Raw genomic sequence first — 15275 nt, forward strand, 5'->3', positions numbered from 1 at the left:
ACCTAGTCCAGATCAGAAATCCACTATGAAAATAATGGTTACAACGAATCAAATACACCAATGTGGTGGTTAACTCAACCTCTCAAACAATGGTGATAATCAAACTACCCTAGAGATGTTTCACTCAAACTCTCTCTAGAGATCTCTCAAATGCAAAGCATAAAGCTTTTGCTCAAACAATCAAATAATTCTCTCAAATTTGTTCTCTCAAATCTGACCTAGCCTCCACCCACAACTAATGAGTATATATAGAGGAGGTGGAAATTAGGGTTAGGGTTTTTAGGAAACCCCTCAAATGGGCTTGGGCTTAGCATTGAAGGAGGAAGTCCAACAAATCTCCCCCTCCGACTTCAATGCGCCGGCTTCAGCATCAACCCGGCTCCTTCACAGCAGTCTTCAAATTTTCTTGCTGGAACCGGCTTTGTCATCATGTCGGACCAATTTTGGTCAGTGTGCACCTTGACGAGTTCGAGCTCTCCACCTTCCACCACATCCCGGATCCAGTGATACCTCACATCAATATGTTTTGTGCGGGAGTGATAGGTAGAATTCTTTACAAGATGGATTGCGCTTTGATTGTCACAACTCAGCTCGTACTTGTCTTGATCATGGCCGAGTTCTATGAGGAACTTCTTCATCCACAGCATCTCTTTGCTTGCCTCAGTAGCGACAATGTACTCAGCCTCAGTTGTCGATAGTGCAACACATTTCTGAAGTCTTGATTGCCAAGAGACAGCTCCTCCGGCAAATCTCATCAAATATCTTGTAGTCGACTTCCTCGAGTCGGCGTCTCCCCCTAAATCAGAATCTGAGTAGCCTTGCAACTCGGCTTTGCCTTCTCCAAAACGGAGACATAAGTCAGTCGTACCTCGTAGGTACTTGAAGATCCACTTCACTGCTTCCCAGTGCTCTTTGCCGGGGTTTGACAAATACCGGCTTACCATTCCTACAGCATACGCCAAGTCAGGTCTAGTGCAAACCATTGCATACATCAAGCTTCTGACGGCGGATTGGTAAGGGACCTTCATCATCTCATCTTTGTCTTCATCAGATCTCGGGCATTGCTTTTGGTTCAGCTTTATGTGTCCGGCTAGGGGAGTGCTCACTGTTTTGGCTTTGTCCATGCTGAATCTCTTCAAAATCTTCTCAATATATTTCTCTTGACTCAGCCACAGTAGCTTCTTCTATCTATCTCGGATAATCTTTATTCCGAGAATCTGCTTTGCAGGGCCGAGGTCCTTCATTGCGAAGGACGAGCTCAACGCCTTTTTCAGGGCGGCTATCCTCGATTTATCTTTCCCTACAATAAGCATGTCGTCAACATATAACAACAAAATCAGAAAATCTCTGGCCTCATACCTCTTCACAAATACGCAGTGGTCGACATCTATCTTTTCAAACTTATGATCAGTCATGAATGATTCAAATTTCTTGTACCACTGCCGAGGTGCTTGCTTCAAGCCATAGAGACTCTTCTTCAACCGACATACCATGTCTTCTTGGTCTGGAGCTTGGAACCCTTCTGGTTGCTCCATATATATCTCTTCTTCTAAATCACCGTGAAGAAATGCCGTCTTCACGTCTATTTGTTCTACCTCGAGGTCCATTGAAGCCGCCATGGCTAATACGGTTCGGACCGAGGTCATTTTCACCATAGGAGAAAAAATATCCTCAAAGTCTACTCCTTTCTTCTGATTGCAGCCTTTCACTACAATCCGGGCTTTGTATCTCGGCTTTTGCCCGTTCTCTTCATTCTTAATCTTGTAGACCCATTTGTTTTTCAGAGCTCGTCTTCCTTTTGGCAACTCAGTCAGCTCATAAGTTTGATTCTCGTGCAGAGACTTCATCTCGTCTTGCATTGCCTTTTCCCATTCTTCTTTCTCTGAGCTCATCATAACCTCATCATAACTCTGAGGCTCACCGTCTTCAGCAACAACAGTGTATTCATCAGATGGGTATCTCGTAGAGGGTCTTCTTTCTCGAGTTGGATATCTCGGCTGTTCTTCAGCTTGAGAACCCGGTTCATCATTCTCATCCTGGATCTCATCATCAACTCGGACCTCAATGTCTTGGTCATCTTCAGCTTGTTGCTGATCATCATTTTCTTGATTTTCTCCCCCTGCTTCAGCTCGGATAGGAGGGATGGGTTCTTCACGTCTGACAGTAACCCGGACTTTGGGCTTCGAGATGTCATGAATGTTCTCATGCTCATGAAAGATCACATCTCGGCTTCTCACGATCTTCTTATTGATTGGATCCCAAAGTCGGAAACCGAACTCACATCTCGGCGAACCAAGATAAATGCATTCTTTGGTCTTTGCATCAAGTTTGGCCCTTTCATCTTTAGGGATATGCACGAAAGCTCGGCATCCAAACACTTTCAGTTGATTATAGGCCGCTTTCCGACCTGTCCAGACTTCTTCTGGAATTTCTCCTTCAAGTGGTCGTGATGGTGAGAGGTTGATCAAGTCAACAACAGTTTTGACGGCTTCTCCCCAGAATGATTTTGGTAACCCGGCATTGGATATCATGCTTCATACCTTCTCTTCAATTGTTATGTTCATCCTCTCAGCCAGTCCATTCAGCTGAGGTGTCTTGGGGGGCGTCTTCTCAAGTCGAATCCCGGCCGCTCTGCAGTATGCATCAAATGGGCCGCAATACTCACCACCATTATCAGATCGGACCACCTTCAATTTCTTGCCAGTCTCCCTTTCAACCATAGCATGGAATTCTTTAAAGGATTGGAGTACCTGGTCTTTAGTCTTCAACAAATATACCCACACTTTGCGGGAATGGTCATCAATAAATGAAACAAAATACTGAGCTCCTCCAAGAGATTTCTCCGACATGGAGCAAACATCAGTATGGACGAGGTCAAGAATATTCCTTCGTCTTCTTGGTCGATCCGGTCTCGCAAAGGAAACCCGGTGCTGTTTTCCAGCTAGGCAGTGCGTGCAACTCTCCAACGCTTGGCCTTTCAACCCGGTCAATAATCCTTTCTTGTTCAGGATCTGTAGCCCTTTCTCGCTCATGTGGCCGAGGCGCTTGTGCCATAGCTCCAAGCTAGGTTCATCTCGAACAGAATTGGCTTCTCCGCCATTGATTTTTCCTTGCATCACGTACAAGGAGCCTTCCTTCTTACCTCGGGCCACGACCAAGTTTCCCTTGGCCAGCTTCCATCTCACACTACCGAAGTAGTTCACTAACCCGACATCATCAAGTTTGCCTACCGAGATTAGGTTCAAACGCATGTCAGGAACATGCCTTACATCTTTCAACACAAGTCGGCATCCGACATTTGTGGTCAGAGTTACATCACCGACACCAACAACCTTGCTGGTCACCTGATTTCCCATCTTCACGACTCCAAAATCACCACCTCGATAAGAGGAGAAGAAACCTTTGTGTGGAGTAACGTGGAAGGAGGCACCAGAGTCAACAATCCAGGTGCAATCATCATATGCAACATTCAAATAATTATCCTCACCAAGGAGGAATATCTCGGCATTCGGGTTGGCAGCCACCGCAGTGGTGCTCTTGTCTTCCCTCTTCTTGGGAATAATCTGATCCGGCTTCACAGAGCTGTTCTTCTCATCATTCTGTAGGGTCCAGCAGTCTGGCTTCTTATGGCCTGTCTTTCCACTGTAAAAGCACTTCAACTCATATTTCGGCTTTGACCGACCTCTGGACTTTTCTCGTCTGTCACGACCGCTACCTCGGCTTCTGCTTCTACCGCGGGAGTCGGATTTCCCTTTGTTCTCAGCAACGTTGGCCTCAGATGTACTCAAAGTACCTTGTTCTCTTCTCCTGGATTCTTCGCCCAGGAGGCTGTCTGTCACGACATCCATCTTCAATTTTCCATCTGGAGTCGAGTTATTCAGGGTCACCACCAGAGTATCCCATCTTTCTGGCAGCGAGCTCAACAGCAGCAATGCCTGCAATTCTTCATCAATTTTCATATCAGCCTTTGACAGCTGATTCACAATACCTTTGTAGGTGTTCAGGTGTTCAATCATGCTCATGCCGTCCTTGTATTCAAGCTTAACAAGTCGGCAAACCAGGTGTGCTTTGTTCCTGGGAGTTTTCTTCTGAATCATGGACTCCAGCTTCGTCCACAACTCATACGCGTTCGTGAATTCAGACACTTGATCAAAGAGGCTTTTATCAATATATTTCCTGATCGTGGCTACCGCCTTCCGACTCAGGATCTCCCACTCCTTATCTGTCTTGCCTGCCGGTCTCTCATCAAGGATAATGGGCTCATGCAAATCTTTACAGTAGAGATGATCTTCCATCATCGGTCTCCAATAAGTGAAGTTGTCAGCGGTCAACTTGAACATATCTCCATCATGAGTTATGCCACTGGTCTCCATCTCGTCTCCTTCAGAACCCGTTGAACTCGGGCTCTGATACCACTGTTGGGAAAACTCGGTTCCCTCAAGCTCGGCTAAGCAGCCTTAGTGCGGAAGTCAATCAACAAGATCCTAATCTCGGATCTCGGCAATACCTCGGCCTGAACTTCACCAGGTCGGGTAGCGCAGCGGAAAATCAAAACGAAAACAGGAGAGAGAGAAGAAGAACACAACCAGATTTAACGTGGGAAAACCTTCTCCTATGAAGAAGTAAAAACCCACGGGACCTAGTCCAGATCAGAAATCCACTATGAAAATAATGGTTACAACGAATCAAATACACCAATGTGGTGGTTAACTCAACCTCTCCAACAATGGTGATAATCAAACTACCCTAGAGATGTTTCACTCAAACTCTCTCTAGAGATCTCTCAAATGCAAAGCATAAAGCTTTTGCTCAAACAATCAAATAATTCTCTCAAATTTGTCCTCTCAAATCTGATCTAGCCTCCACCCACAACTAATGAGTATATATAGAGGAGGTGGAAATTAGGGTTAGGGTTTTTAGGAAACCCCTCAAATGGGCTTGGGCTTAGCATTGAAAGAGGAAGCCCAACAAGTTGGTGGTTTTTTTTAATTTAAATTTAAAATAAATTTTTTTTATTTTGTTTGTATCTCTTTCTTAAAATGACATAACTTTATATCATTTAAAATGACAAACATTTTTCCACACATATATATATATATATAGCAAGATTTAATGGAGTGGGATATAGATTGGCGGACGGTATGTCTTAGAACGGAATGGAGAAAAGCTATAAGTATGGTGGAGGGTTAGACCCATTGTTATTCCTATGTTCCAGATAGTCCCTTTTTAGTTCTTTTCCCCTTCATTTCCCCCACTTCTTCTTTTCTCTTTCTTTTTTACTGTTATTTATGGGACAAGATATACTTACCACCAAAAAAGTTTACAACTTTTACAACCAACTTAATCACTGTTGATTTCCGTCAATCTAACGGTTCTAATTTATTGAGAATAATAATTAATTAATAAATGCAACCCAATAATTTTCCATAAATTATAGCCGTTAGATTGACAGAAATCAACGGTGATTAGGTTGGTTGTAAAGGTTGTAAACTTTTTTTGTGGTAAGTATATCTTTCCCCTTTATATATATATATATATATATATATATATATATATATATATATATATATATATATACATATATATACATATATATCATTACTGTTTTTTTTACAACCGTTTTGTACCTTTCATGTGGGTTCATCTACCACCGACCTCAATTAATTTGGAATAAAGGTGATGTTGATGTTGATATATATATATATATATATATATATTAGAAAAATATTTTTGCAGTTAATGCAGATAAGTTATCTGCATTTACTTTTAAAACGACTTCGTTTTGGGATTAAAAATTTAAAAAATTATAAAGACTATAATAACCCTGAAATAAATTAAAATTGCAAAAATATCATGTTTTCTGTCCCAAAACGACGTCGCATTGGGCTTACTACAGATAACTTATTTGCAATAACTGCAGATGAACCCTATATATATATATATGGGGTTTACATTTCTACAGCTGTTGTACGTGCAACAATCAATTACTTGCCATATATATACTTGAAAGCATTAAATGCGAGGAATCATAACCATACAAAGGATAAAAGCACTAATTGTGAAGAATCATAATCATACATCTATCGTTGTTGTACGAAAGCGGTTGCAAAAATAATTTTACCTATATATATATATATATATATATATATTAAATTATTTGTAATTAAAAATGTATTTTTAAAGTAACAAAATTCAGTACTCCATCCGTGAGTACAATCTTTGGCACTTTAACCATTTTAGGAGATGTATTGGATTATGATTTTAAAAGATTTTTTTAAAATTAAAAATCTTATAGATTTTAAAAGACTATTCAGAATTGGATGGACTTTAAAGATTTTTTTTAAAAAAAAAACTTTTTTTATAATCAAAATTTCATAAGATTGGATTTTAAAATATTTTAATAGGATTTATAAGATTTGAAAAGACAATATGAATTTATACAATTTTAAAAAATCATATTAATTTTTAACAAACACTCAAAATTACAAGAGTCAATAAAAAAATAATAAAGAAATGCAATGATATTATTAAAAAAATAAAACCTAATATAATTTTCTCAATCAGTGAAATATAATATAATTTTTAACAAACATTCAAAATTACTAAGCAATAGCTCTCCACATATCTAAAGCTATATTAGTCCTCCACACGTTAGCATTTTCTTGTTTTGCTCTTGGTTTAACCAATGGGTTAAAAATTATCTTCTTTAATTGGTAAAAAAAACTATGTCGATATGATTATAAGACCAAATTTTTTTATTTATTAAAATAATTCTAAATTTACATATCGAACCTAAAGTTCATGATAAAATTTCGTTTGAATTTTTTTGCAATTGATCTTAGAAACCTTGGGATTTTTGGTCTACGTGATGAGAGTTTTCTAACCATATATTATATACATGTTTTCGTTGAGTATTCTAAGAAAATTTTGAATCTGAATTTCTGGGTGTTATTAAATGAAACCTTAGAAAATTTCTCAAATTATTTTCAATCGATACATTGAAATCTTAAATTGCTTTTGGGCTTTTGAAAAACAAGTTTTTAGTTATCTATTGACACAAAAATTGTTTGAAATTGTTTCCTATAGCGAAGGAATTTCGTTCATGAAGGTATTGTTACTTTCTTTAAATTGATATTGTTTAATTGATGTCAAACGAAAATCGGTTTGAGGGTTTTAGTTTCCTTGTTGTTTTTCCACTATTTTATGTTGCTTTTAATATAAAAATCACACTTTTTGTGCCAAGAAAAATCGCAGCTTATAGTTTGAAAAATTATTTTTTAAACTTCCAAAATCTCTCAAAAATATGCGGTCAAAATATGAATTATATTAGAATCTTGTTGGTTTATTGTTTCTGTGTTGTTTTGTGATAAAAATCGCACAAAAATCTGCTGTTTTTGAGCTTTGGCGAAGCTCCCACGGCGAAACCAGGTTTCGAGCGAGTCAACTCGCCAAAAGAAAAAGAAGACACTGCAATAGAGAAATCTCAAGAAATTCTAGGGGATAGGGTGAGATTGTGGGAGGGGCATCCTATTTATATTTCTCACTAAAAAGTCTCATGAAATCCACATCAATAGAAAATCCATTAAAATCGTTAGATTTTTTAATATCATAAGATTGTTTTTCCTTTGTTTAAAATCCTGATTATTCACCAATATATTTGGACGTAATCTATAATAATCTTTTAAAATCCTAATCGAATACCACATGACTTTTTTTCAATCCTTTAAAATCCTAATTGAATATCAATGAATTTTTTTGTCCAGATATAATCAAATAAAATCTTTTGAAATTCCAATCCAATATACCCCTTAATGTATTTGAGTACAATATTTAGTTCATAGGAAATAAGCTTAATCAGAATTTTTATTCAATGATTCATTTGCATAAACATCAAAAATTTCAACATTCAATTGGTTTTACCTCAACACAAAATAAGTTCTTTGAAAAAAAAAACTATCTAACGAAGAAATAGTTGATGGAGGGTGTGTTGGGTTGGTTTTATTTAGCTTCTATTTTCCTTAATTTTCTTTAAAATGATTAATTTAGCCAAATTTTTTTTTATAAAAACTCTTATTATATGTAGAATTTTTCTATATTGAATTAAATAAGAAGCTTTTTTATTTGGGATATCACTTCTGTTGAAGTAGGAGAGGAAAAAAAAATTGTTGACTCTTTGAGATACGTGTTATGTTTTTTTTTTTATAAAAAATATGGGGTCGCCAGAACATTGAGCTTACAACCGGAGATGCCACTCTCTCCTACTACATGAGAAGATGATATCTCTTTTTATATATAACATTATTATCAAATGATGGTAGCTCAGTTGGCGCTAGAAAACTGAGCAGGTGGGGGTGAGAGCATGCATTCGATCCTCCCTATTACCATCTTTTGGAGGGATTTAAGATCTTAATATCGAGACCTGCCCCGAATCGAACTAAGTGCGAAACAATGAACCGATTGAAATATCTTCAATATATATATATAAGTTTATTGTTTATCCTCTCACATGAGTTAAAATTATCTCCTACAACCCTAAAACTGTGTCGTTTTGAGGGTTAGGGAAATTAATGAATGATGTTTTGATAAAATTCATGTAATAAAAAACAAATAAAATTATCAAAACACCCTTCATTAATTCTCTGAACCCTAAAAAAGACCTAGTTTTAGGGTTGCAAGAGATTACTTTATCTCCTGTGACAAGAGAAATATTTTTCCCTTTATATATTTATGTCAACTTTTTTAGAAATCTATTTTTTTTCAATTATACCTTTATTTTAAAATTCTATTTACAAATTTTACTTTTTATTCTGATGAAATATTATGTGATCTATTCCCCCTTTCCAAAATGTTGAGAATGTCACCAAAGAGAATGACTGTCCCAAAGGTAGATTTTGCATGTTAGTTTGTCGTTGGTTCATCTCTTGGGATGCAATATGTGGGTGAGCTCTTGAGAACTCAACATCATCAGAGGTGGCAGGCCAAGGTTAGACATGTGATCCCATTGTGTAATAACCTAAGGTTTCTATTTATTATCGATATACATTTGAGTATATACAAATAAGGTATTATTTTTCTCATGTTACATGAGAGAGAAATCCTTTCATGCACACACAAAGTGTAATATGGGTCCCACTTTGTGTTTTGCTCTCTTCTCTATTTAGTGGGACCCACATTGTACTTTGTGTGTGCATGAGAAGATTTCTCTATCATGTAATATGAGAAAAATAATATCCATACAATTATCATGGTTTTGGTGGGTAACTGGTGATGTATAGTGACAAGGATTCTAATCAGTCCAATAATGATTGGGCTAGATCATCATACACGGTTAAGCCTATAATGTCTGAGTCTAGGCTTGGGTTGGTATCTATTCGCGAGATGTTTGGTTCACTAGCGAGATGCTTAGACTGGAACAAATGTTTAGAATGGTTGGAGAAGACTAGGGGAGATACCTGTAAGTTACTTTGACGCTCAAGTCAATATGTATTCAAGGTATTCAAGTTATTGATGGGAAGATGATCATATATAGGCTTAATGCCTCTGTATATAGCAGATAAACATCTTCATTATGCCGCCTTGGTATGACAGTATTCATTCCTATTAGTGGACAATAGTAGTTTCCACGGGCTATTCCCTGAGCGGGATATTTATAGTTAGGCTAAACCTTTGTAGATGCAGTGGCAAGTAGGTGTTTATCCTCTGGTCATTGGTCATAAAGGGGAGTAGTAATGCTCTGAGCAGCTAATGTCTGTAGCCGTTGTTGAACCATAGGTTTCTAAGCCTATATATTTGAAGTTTTGATATTACAAAGCACTAATAAGCTCAACATGAATGCACAAGTTAGATGGAAGTGCAACAAGTCCCAAATGATAGTAGAAGACCCAGGCAACATGTAAAAGTGAAGAAAGGACCTAGAAGACTCAAAGGATGAAGACACTTGAAGGTAATTGAAGACTTGTATTTTAATTAAGTGTCATGTACTTTTAGAGTCTTAGGTTGTATGAAGTTGAGTTTATTGAGCTATATCTCTCTAGTTTGCATTTAAGAACATAAACTCATGCATACAAGTCTCACACACGTGGAACACTGTAATAATGATGCTAGAAGCATGCATTCATGTGTGAGAAGTGAGAAAGAATACAAATTGATTTGAATCAAATTCAAATGCATTTTAGGTTGTTGCGCTAGGTCCTTTGCCATTGCCAATCCTGCTAAGACTGCCTCATATTCTGCTTGATTATTAGAAGCCTTAAAGCCAAATTGGATAGAGTGTTCCACAGTGATGCCTTGAGGACTTTCAACAATAACTCCAGTACCACTTCCTTTAAGATTAGAAGATCCATCAACAATAACTCAAGTCACCTTCCGATTGTGCGACTTTTGAATGCGTCATTTCAACAAGGAAATCAGCTAACACTTAAGCTTTGATCGCTTGACGCGATTCATAAATGATGTCATATTCTGATAATTCAATAGACCAAGTGATCATTCATTTTGCAAGATCAGGTTGACGTAAGATCTGTCTAAGGGGTTGGTTAATTCTGACTTTAATCGAGTGTCCTTGGAAATAATGATGCAACCTACGAGATGTTACGATGAGTGCAAATGCGACCTTCTCAATCTATTGGTAGTGCAATTCCGGTCCTTGAAGGGCTTTACTGATGAAATAAATTGGTTGTTGACCATTGGCGTCTTTGCGCAATAATACCGCGTTGATGGCCTTATGGCTAATAGAAAGATAAAGCACTAATGGTTCATCAGGTTGTGGCCTTACCAAGACTGGAGGATTAGCCAAGTGCTTCTTTATCGCGATAAATCCTTCTTCGCATTCTGGTGTCCAATCAAAAGTGGTTTTCTTACGCAATAGTTTAAACATGGGTAAAGATTTTTGTGCCGAAGCAGACAAGAATCTAGTCAGAGCTGTTATTCGTCCAGTCAATTGTTGGGACTCTTTGATATTCTGCGCACTGGTCATGTCAAGAATTGCTCTACATTTGTCAGGATTTTCCTCTATTCCCCAGTGTGTTAACATGAATCCCAAGAATTTTCCAGCTGGGACTCCAAATGCGCATTTTGCTGGATTAAGTCGTAGCTTATATTTGCGCAATTGCTGAAACATCTTCTCTAAATCATGTGGATGTTGTGAGATTGTTGTAGTCTTAACAATCATATCATCAATATAAACCTCCAACATTTGACCAATTTGTTAACTGAATACTTTATTCATCATACGCTGATATGTTGCGCCAGGGTTTTTAAGACCAAAAGGCATCATGTTGTAACAATACATGGCCTTTTCTGTAATAAAAGCATTGGCTTCTTCATCGTGTTTGAACATTGGAATTTGGTTATACCCTGAATAAGCATCCATAAAAGAAAGAATCTGATATCCCGCTGAATTATCAACTAACTTGTCAACAGTTGGAAGAGGGTAAAAGTCCTTTGGACAGTGCTTATTAAGATCTGTATAATTCGTGCACATTCGCCATTGGCTTTCGTGACCAAAACGACATTTGAAAGCCACGTAGAATACATGATTTCTCTAATGACCCCAGCGTCTAGCAACTTCGTCACCTCATCATCAACCACCTTCTATTTTTCAGGAGAGATTTTGCGTTACTTATGCGCAATTGGTTTTGCTTGCGGATTAATAGTAAGGTGGTGGAAAATTACATCTGGATCTACCCCTGGAATGTCAGCAACTGTTCAAGCGAATAAATCTTTGTTTTTTAACAATACTGCTATCAATAAATTTTGTCCCACTCCTGCATGTGTCGACCAATTTTGGTAACGTTCCCCGGGAGTGGGCCAGTTGAAGATCTTCTAACTCACCATCAGGTTGTGGCCGCACATTGCGCAAATCCTCGTGCATGTCTAAATCTATCATATTGATAGAAGTTTTGCCTTTAGTATCTTGATGAGTGGCAGATTTATTGTTCACCTTTAAACTGGTATTATAACAACTACGCACTGCCCTCTGGTCACCTCTAATGGAAATGATAGTACTAGTAGGATCTATGAACTTCATTAAAAGATGCGGCATGGATATGATTGTGCCCAAAGCGCCAATGGTTGGACACCCCAGAATTACACCCCTTAATGGTTCGTCCAAGAGACATAGTCCCAAAAGTTACCAATATTTCAATGATACCTTTAGGTTGTACGCATTCGCCAGAAAAACCAAGCAAGTCTGTACATCCAGGGATTAAATATTTTTCTGGCATATTCATTGTGCGAAAGGCATCCCAAAAAATTATATCAGCAGAACTACCACTATCAATCAAAATGCGTTATACCTGGAGATTTGCCATGCAAGCTGAAATTACCAATGGACCATTATGGTCAAGAATGATATCACCGTAATCATCATCGTCAAAATTAATTGATTGACAATTGGGACGAGACATAGAAGGTTGCCCATGATTATTAACTGTCATGACAGCTTTTAGACGTCGCTTGCGTTGTGAGCTGGTGTCTCCTCCCCCAGCTGTTCCTCCAGCAATGGTGGCCAACACTCCGGCAGCATTATTGGGCAGTTGCGGAGGTCTCTGGTGCATCGTCTGTTGTTCATGTTGTCTATCACGTGCTGCTGCTCCCTCTTGTCTACCAGTGTGCTCATAGTGCGCATTCCTTTCCAATTTACCTCAAGGCCAATCATAACTGCTTTTCTCCTGATTCCGTCATCTTTCAGGGTTCCTACCATTATCAGGGCTTCTATCCCTCCTCATTTGCGCCTTATAATCTTTGCAAGAAGAAATAAATTCTTGAAGTTTACCTGCTCTAATAAGTATTTCAATAGTATTTTTTAAATCGAAGCACTCGTCTGTAGTGTGACCAATATCATCATGAAATTCACAAAACTTAGTTTCATCACGTCTTCCATTCTTTTTTAGTGGTGGAGGTTTCGAAACACGAACATAACCAGCTTGAAATACTTCTTTAAGAATTCTCCTTCGCGATGTATTCAAAGGAGTATAATTTTCAAACTTTTTTTTTCCACTTTTTTTTTCTCGAAACCGTCTTTGAAAATCTTTTTCAAAATTATCAATTTCTGGTTTTTATCCCAGGAATGTCCCGAGAACGCTTATAATCTTCCAAATTAATAAATTTTTTTGATCGCACTCTAAGGTCCTCTATATAGTTCATGGACGATGTTTGGCCAACGACATAGAGAACGGGCCTTCCAGCAGTCCTTCGATGATGAGATGTAAAGAGACTTGAGGGTCTAAATCTTTCACCAAGAGTGCTTCATTAAAAAACCTGTTGAGGTAATTGCGCAAAGTTTCGCGCGTTCCTTGCATAACTATTTTTAAGGCATGAGTGAGTTTGTACTGCGCTTTACTAGTGGCAAACCGTATAAGGAATTGGCTGACGAGATCCTCCCAACTTTGAATTGAATTGGTCGATAAAGCCGAATACCATCTGAGTGCAATTTCTTTTAACATTGTTAGGAACAGTCTACATGCTACTGCAACGTCTTGAGCTATCGTTTTGGTTTGAAACTGCTCTAAATGTTCTTGTGGATCTCCCTTTCCATTATACTTTTCTGTTGTAATTTCACGTCCCTAGGAATTGGAATGTTCACGACCTGGGAAGTAAAAGGATGCAAAACTCGAGAAACTATTTTTGAGTTCCCCTAAGAATTCTCAAGTATTTCTTTTTCCTCTTCATCTTTTTTACTTTGACCTGAAGTAGTAGGATCTTTCTTTGAGTATTCATGTCCTGGTTCACTTTCATCAGAGTTTTCGCGATCCTTGACAGTTTCTTTTTCCATTTCTTTTTTCTTTTTCTTTTCCTTTCTCTTGAGTTTTTTCTTTGGGCTTTTGTAGTTTTTTCAACTGGGCCAAGTCTCGATTCTGCTGGACAATTTTTTTGTTTTGCTGGGTGATGAGTTTTAACAAGTGTTGAGTGGTAGGTGGATTTTCATTGTATGCAGAGATTGGTGCAACAGAAGAAGCTGATTTTTCTCGCGAGGTGGGTGTTTCTTTGCTCTTTGCCTTGGAGCCATTCTGCGACTTACTTCTGGTATCAACCATGTTTTTTGATTTGTGATAAAGTAGGATTTAATGATATGTCCCCACAGACGGTGCCAATGATCAGTCCAGTACAATATGGGCAGGCCAATATGGACTGGGCCTACCTAATCACACATAATTGAAGACTGAAGACTTTGAGTTGGATGGAGTACTTTGTGGGCTGATGTTGTCTGCTATATAGTTAATGGATGTTGAGCTTTCTTGGCGCAGTGGGTTTGACTGGGGGGTACCTGCAATCATACTTCGACGCTCAAATTAGTATCAATGCTAGGCTTATGTTATATTCTTATTAGAATTAGATCATCATACTTGGGTGTGTATCCTTTGTTTATATAGCAACTCTTATGCCGCCTTCGGTAGGCGGTATGCCTTCTGATTGGCTGCAAACTTATCTATCTCAGCTAGTGCCTTTCTGGCTATGCACCTATATGTTGGGCTGCCTTCTTAGGGTGGTGGCAAGTTGGAGCTGTCTTTCGTGTATTGACTTGTAGCGTGGTGATCTTAGTTTTATAGGATCCTTCCTTAGCTCTTAAGTCATATAAGGCGGTTTGGCGCAATGAGGTCATTGCGCCTTCGGGTTTTTATGCGCGATGGAGACATCACGCATTTCATAGGGCCTGTATGTTTTTGGGCATATTCTGGGCTTTAACCCTTTGTGGGCCTATTGTAGTTTATCCAGATCATCTCCTAATATATAAAAGTGTATGGGATCAATTTTTTTTTTCTCTTTTCTCTTTACATAGTTTCGTATGAGCTATATATATATATATATATATATATATATATATATATATATATATATATATATATATATATATATATATATCGACCCTAATTACCTCTTTGAGGTGAGTTGGCCCCCCGGATATCCCCACAAGCTTCAACCGCTTTGAGTCGGTTATGAGATTAATTCCGAGTCAAGATTTAGTCACATTTAAAGCTCTTTGTCCTTTCCCAATGATATATTTTGTACGAATCGAACACAAGGTCTCTCCAAGTCCTATATATTTTTATATATGTGTAAAAGATAATTTTATTTCTTAAGAAACTTTAAACCCTTAAAATTGTAACTATTAATCTATGAATGAATAACTAAAATTTTCACATAACATGACTGTTACGACAAGACATTTAAGCATCCATTCCCGTGCGGTATGTCTTACTTTTGATAGGCCCCTTATGAGGCAAGGCAACATTATTTTTTGAATCACAATAACTAATGTAGAAGTTCTTGGGTGG

The sequence above is a fragment of the Gastrolobium bilobum genome, unplaced genomic scaffold (assembly GCF_033153095.1).
Source record: "Gastrolobium bilobum isolate Gb01-03AN ecotype WA unplaced genomic scaffold, APGP_CSIRO_Gbil_v1 utg3997, whole genome shotgun sequence".
Taxonomy (NCBI): domain Eukaryota; kingdom Viridiplantae; phylum Streptophyta; class Magnoliopsida; order Fabales; family Fabaceae; genus Gastrolobium; species Gastrolobium bilobum.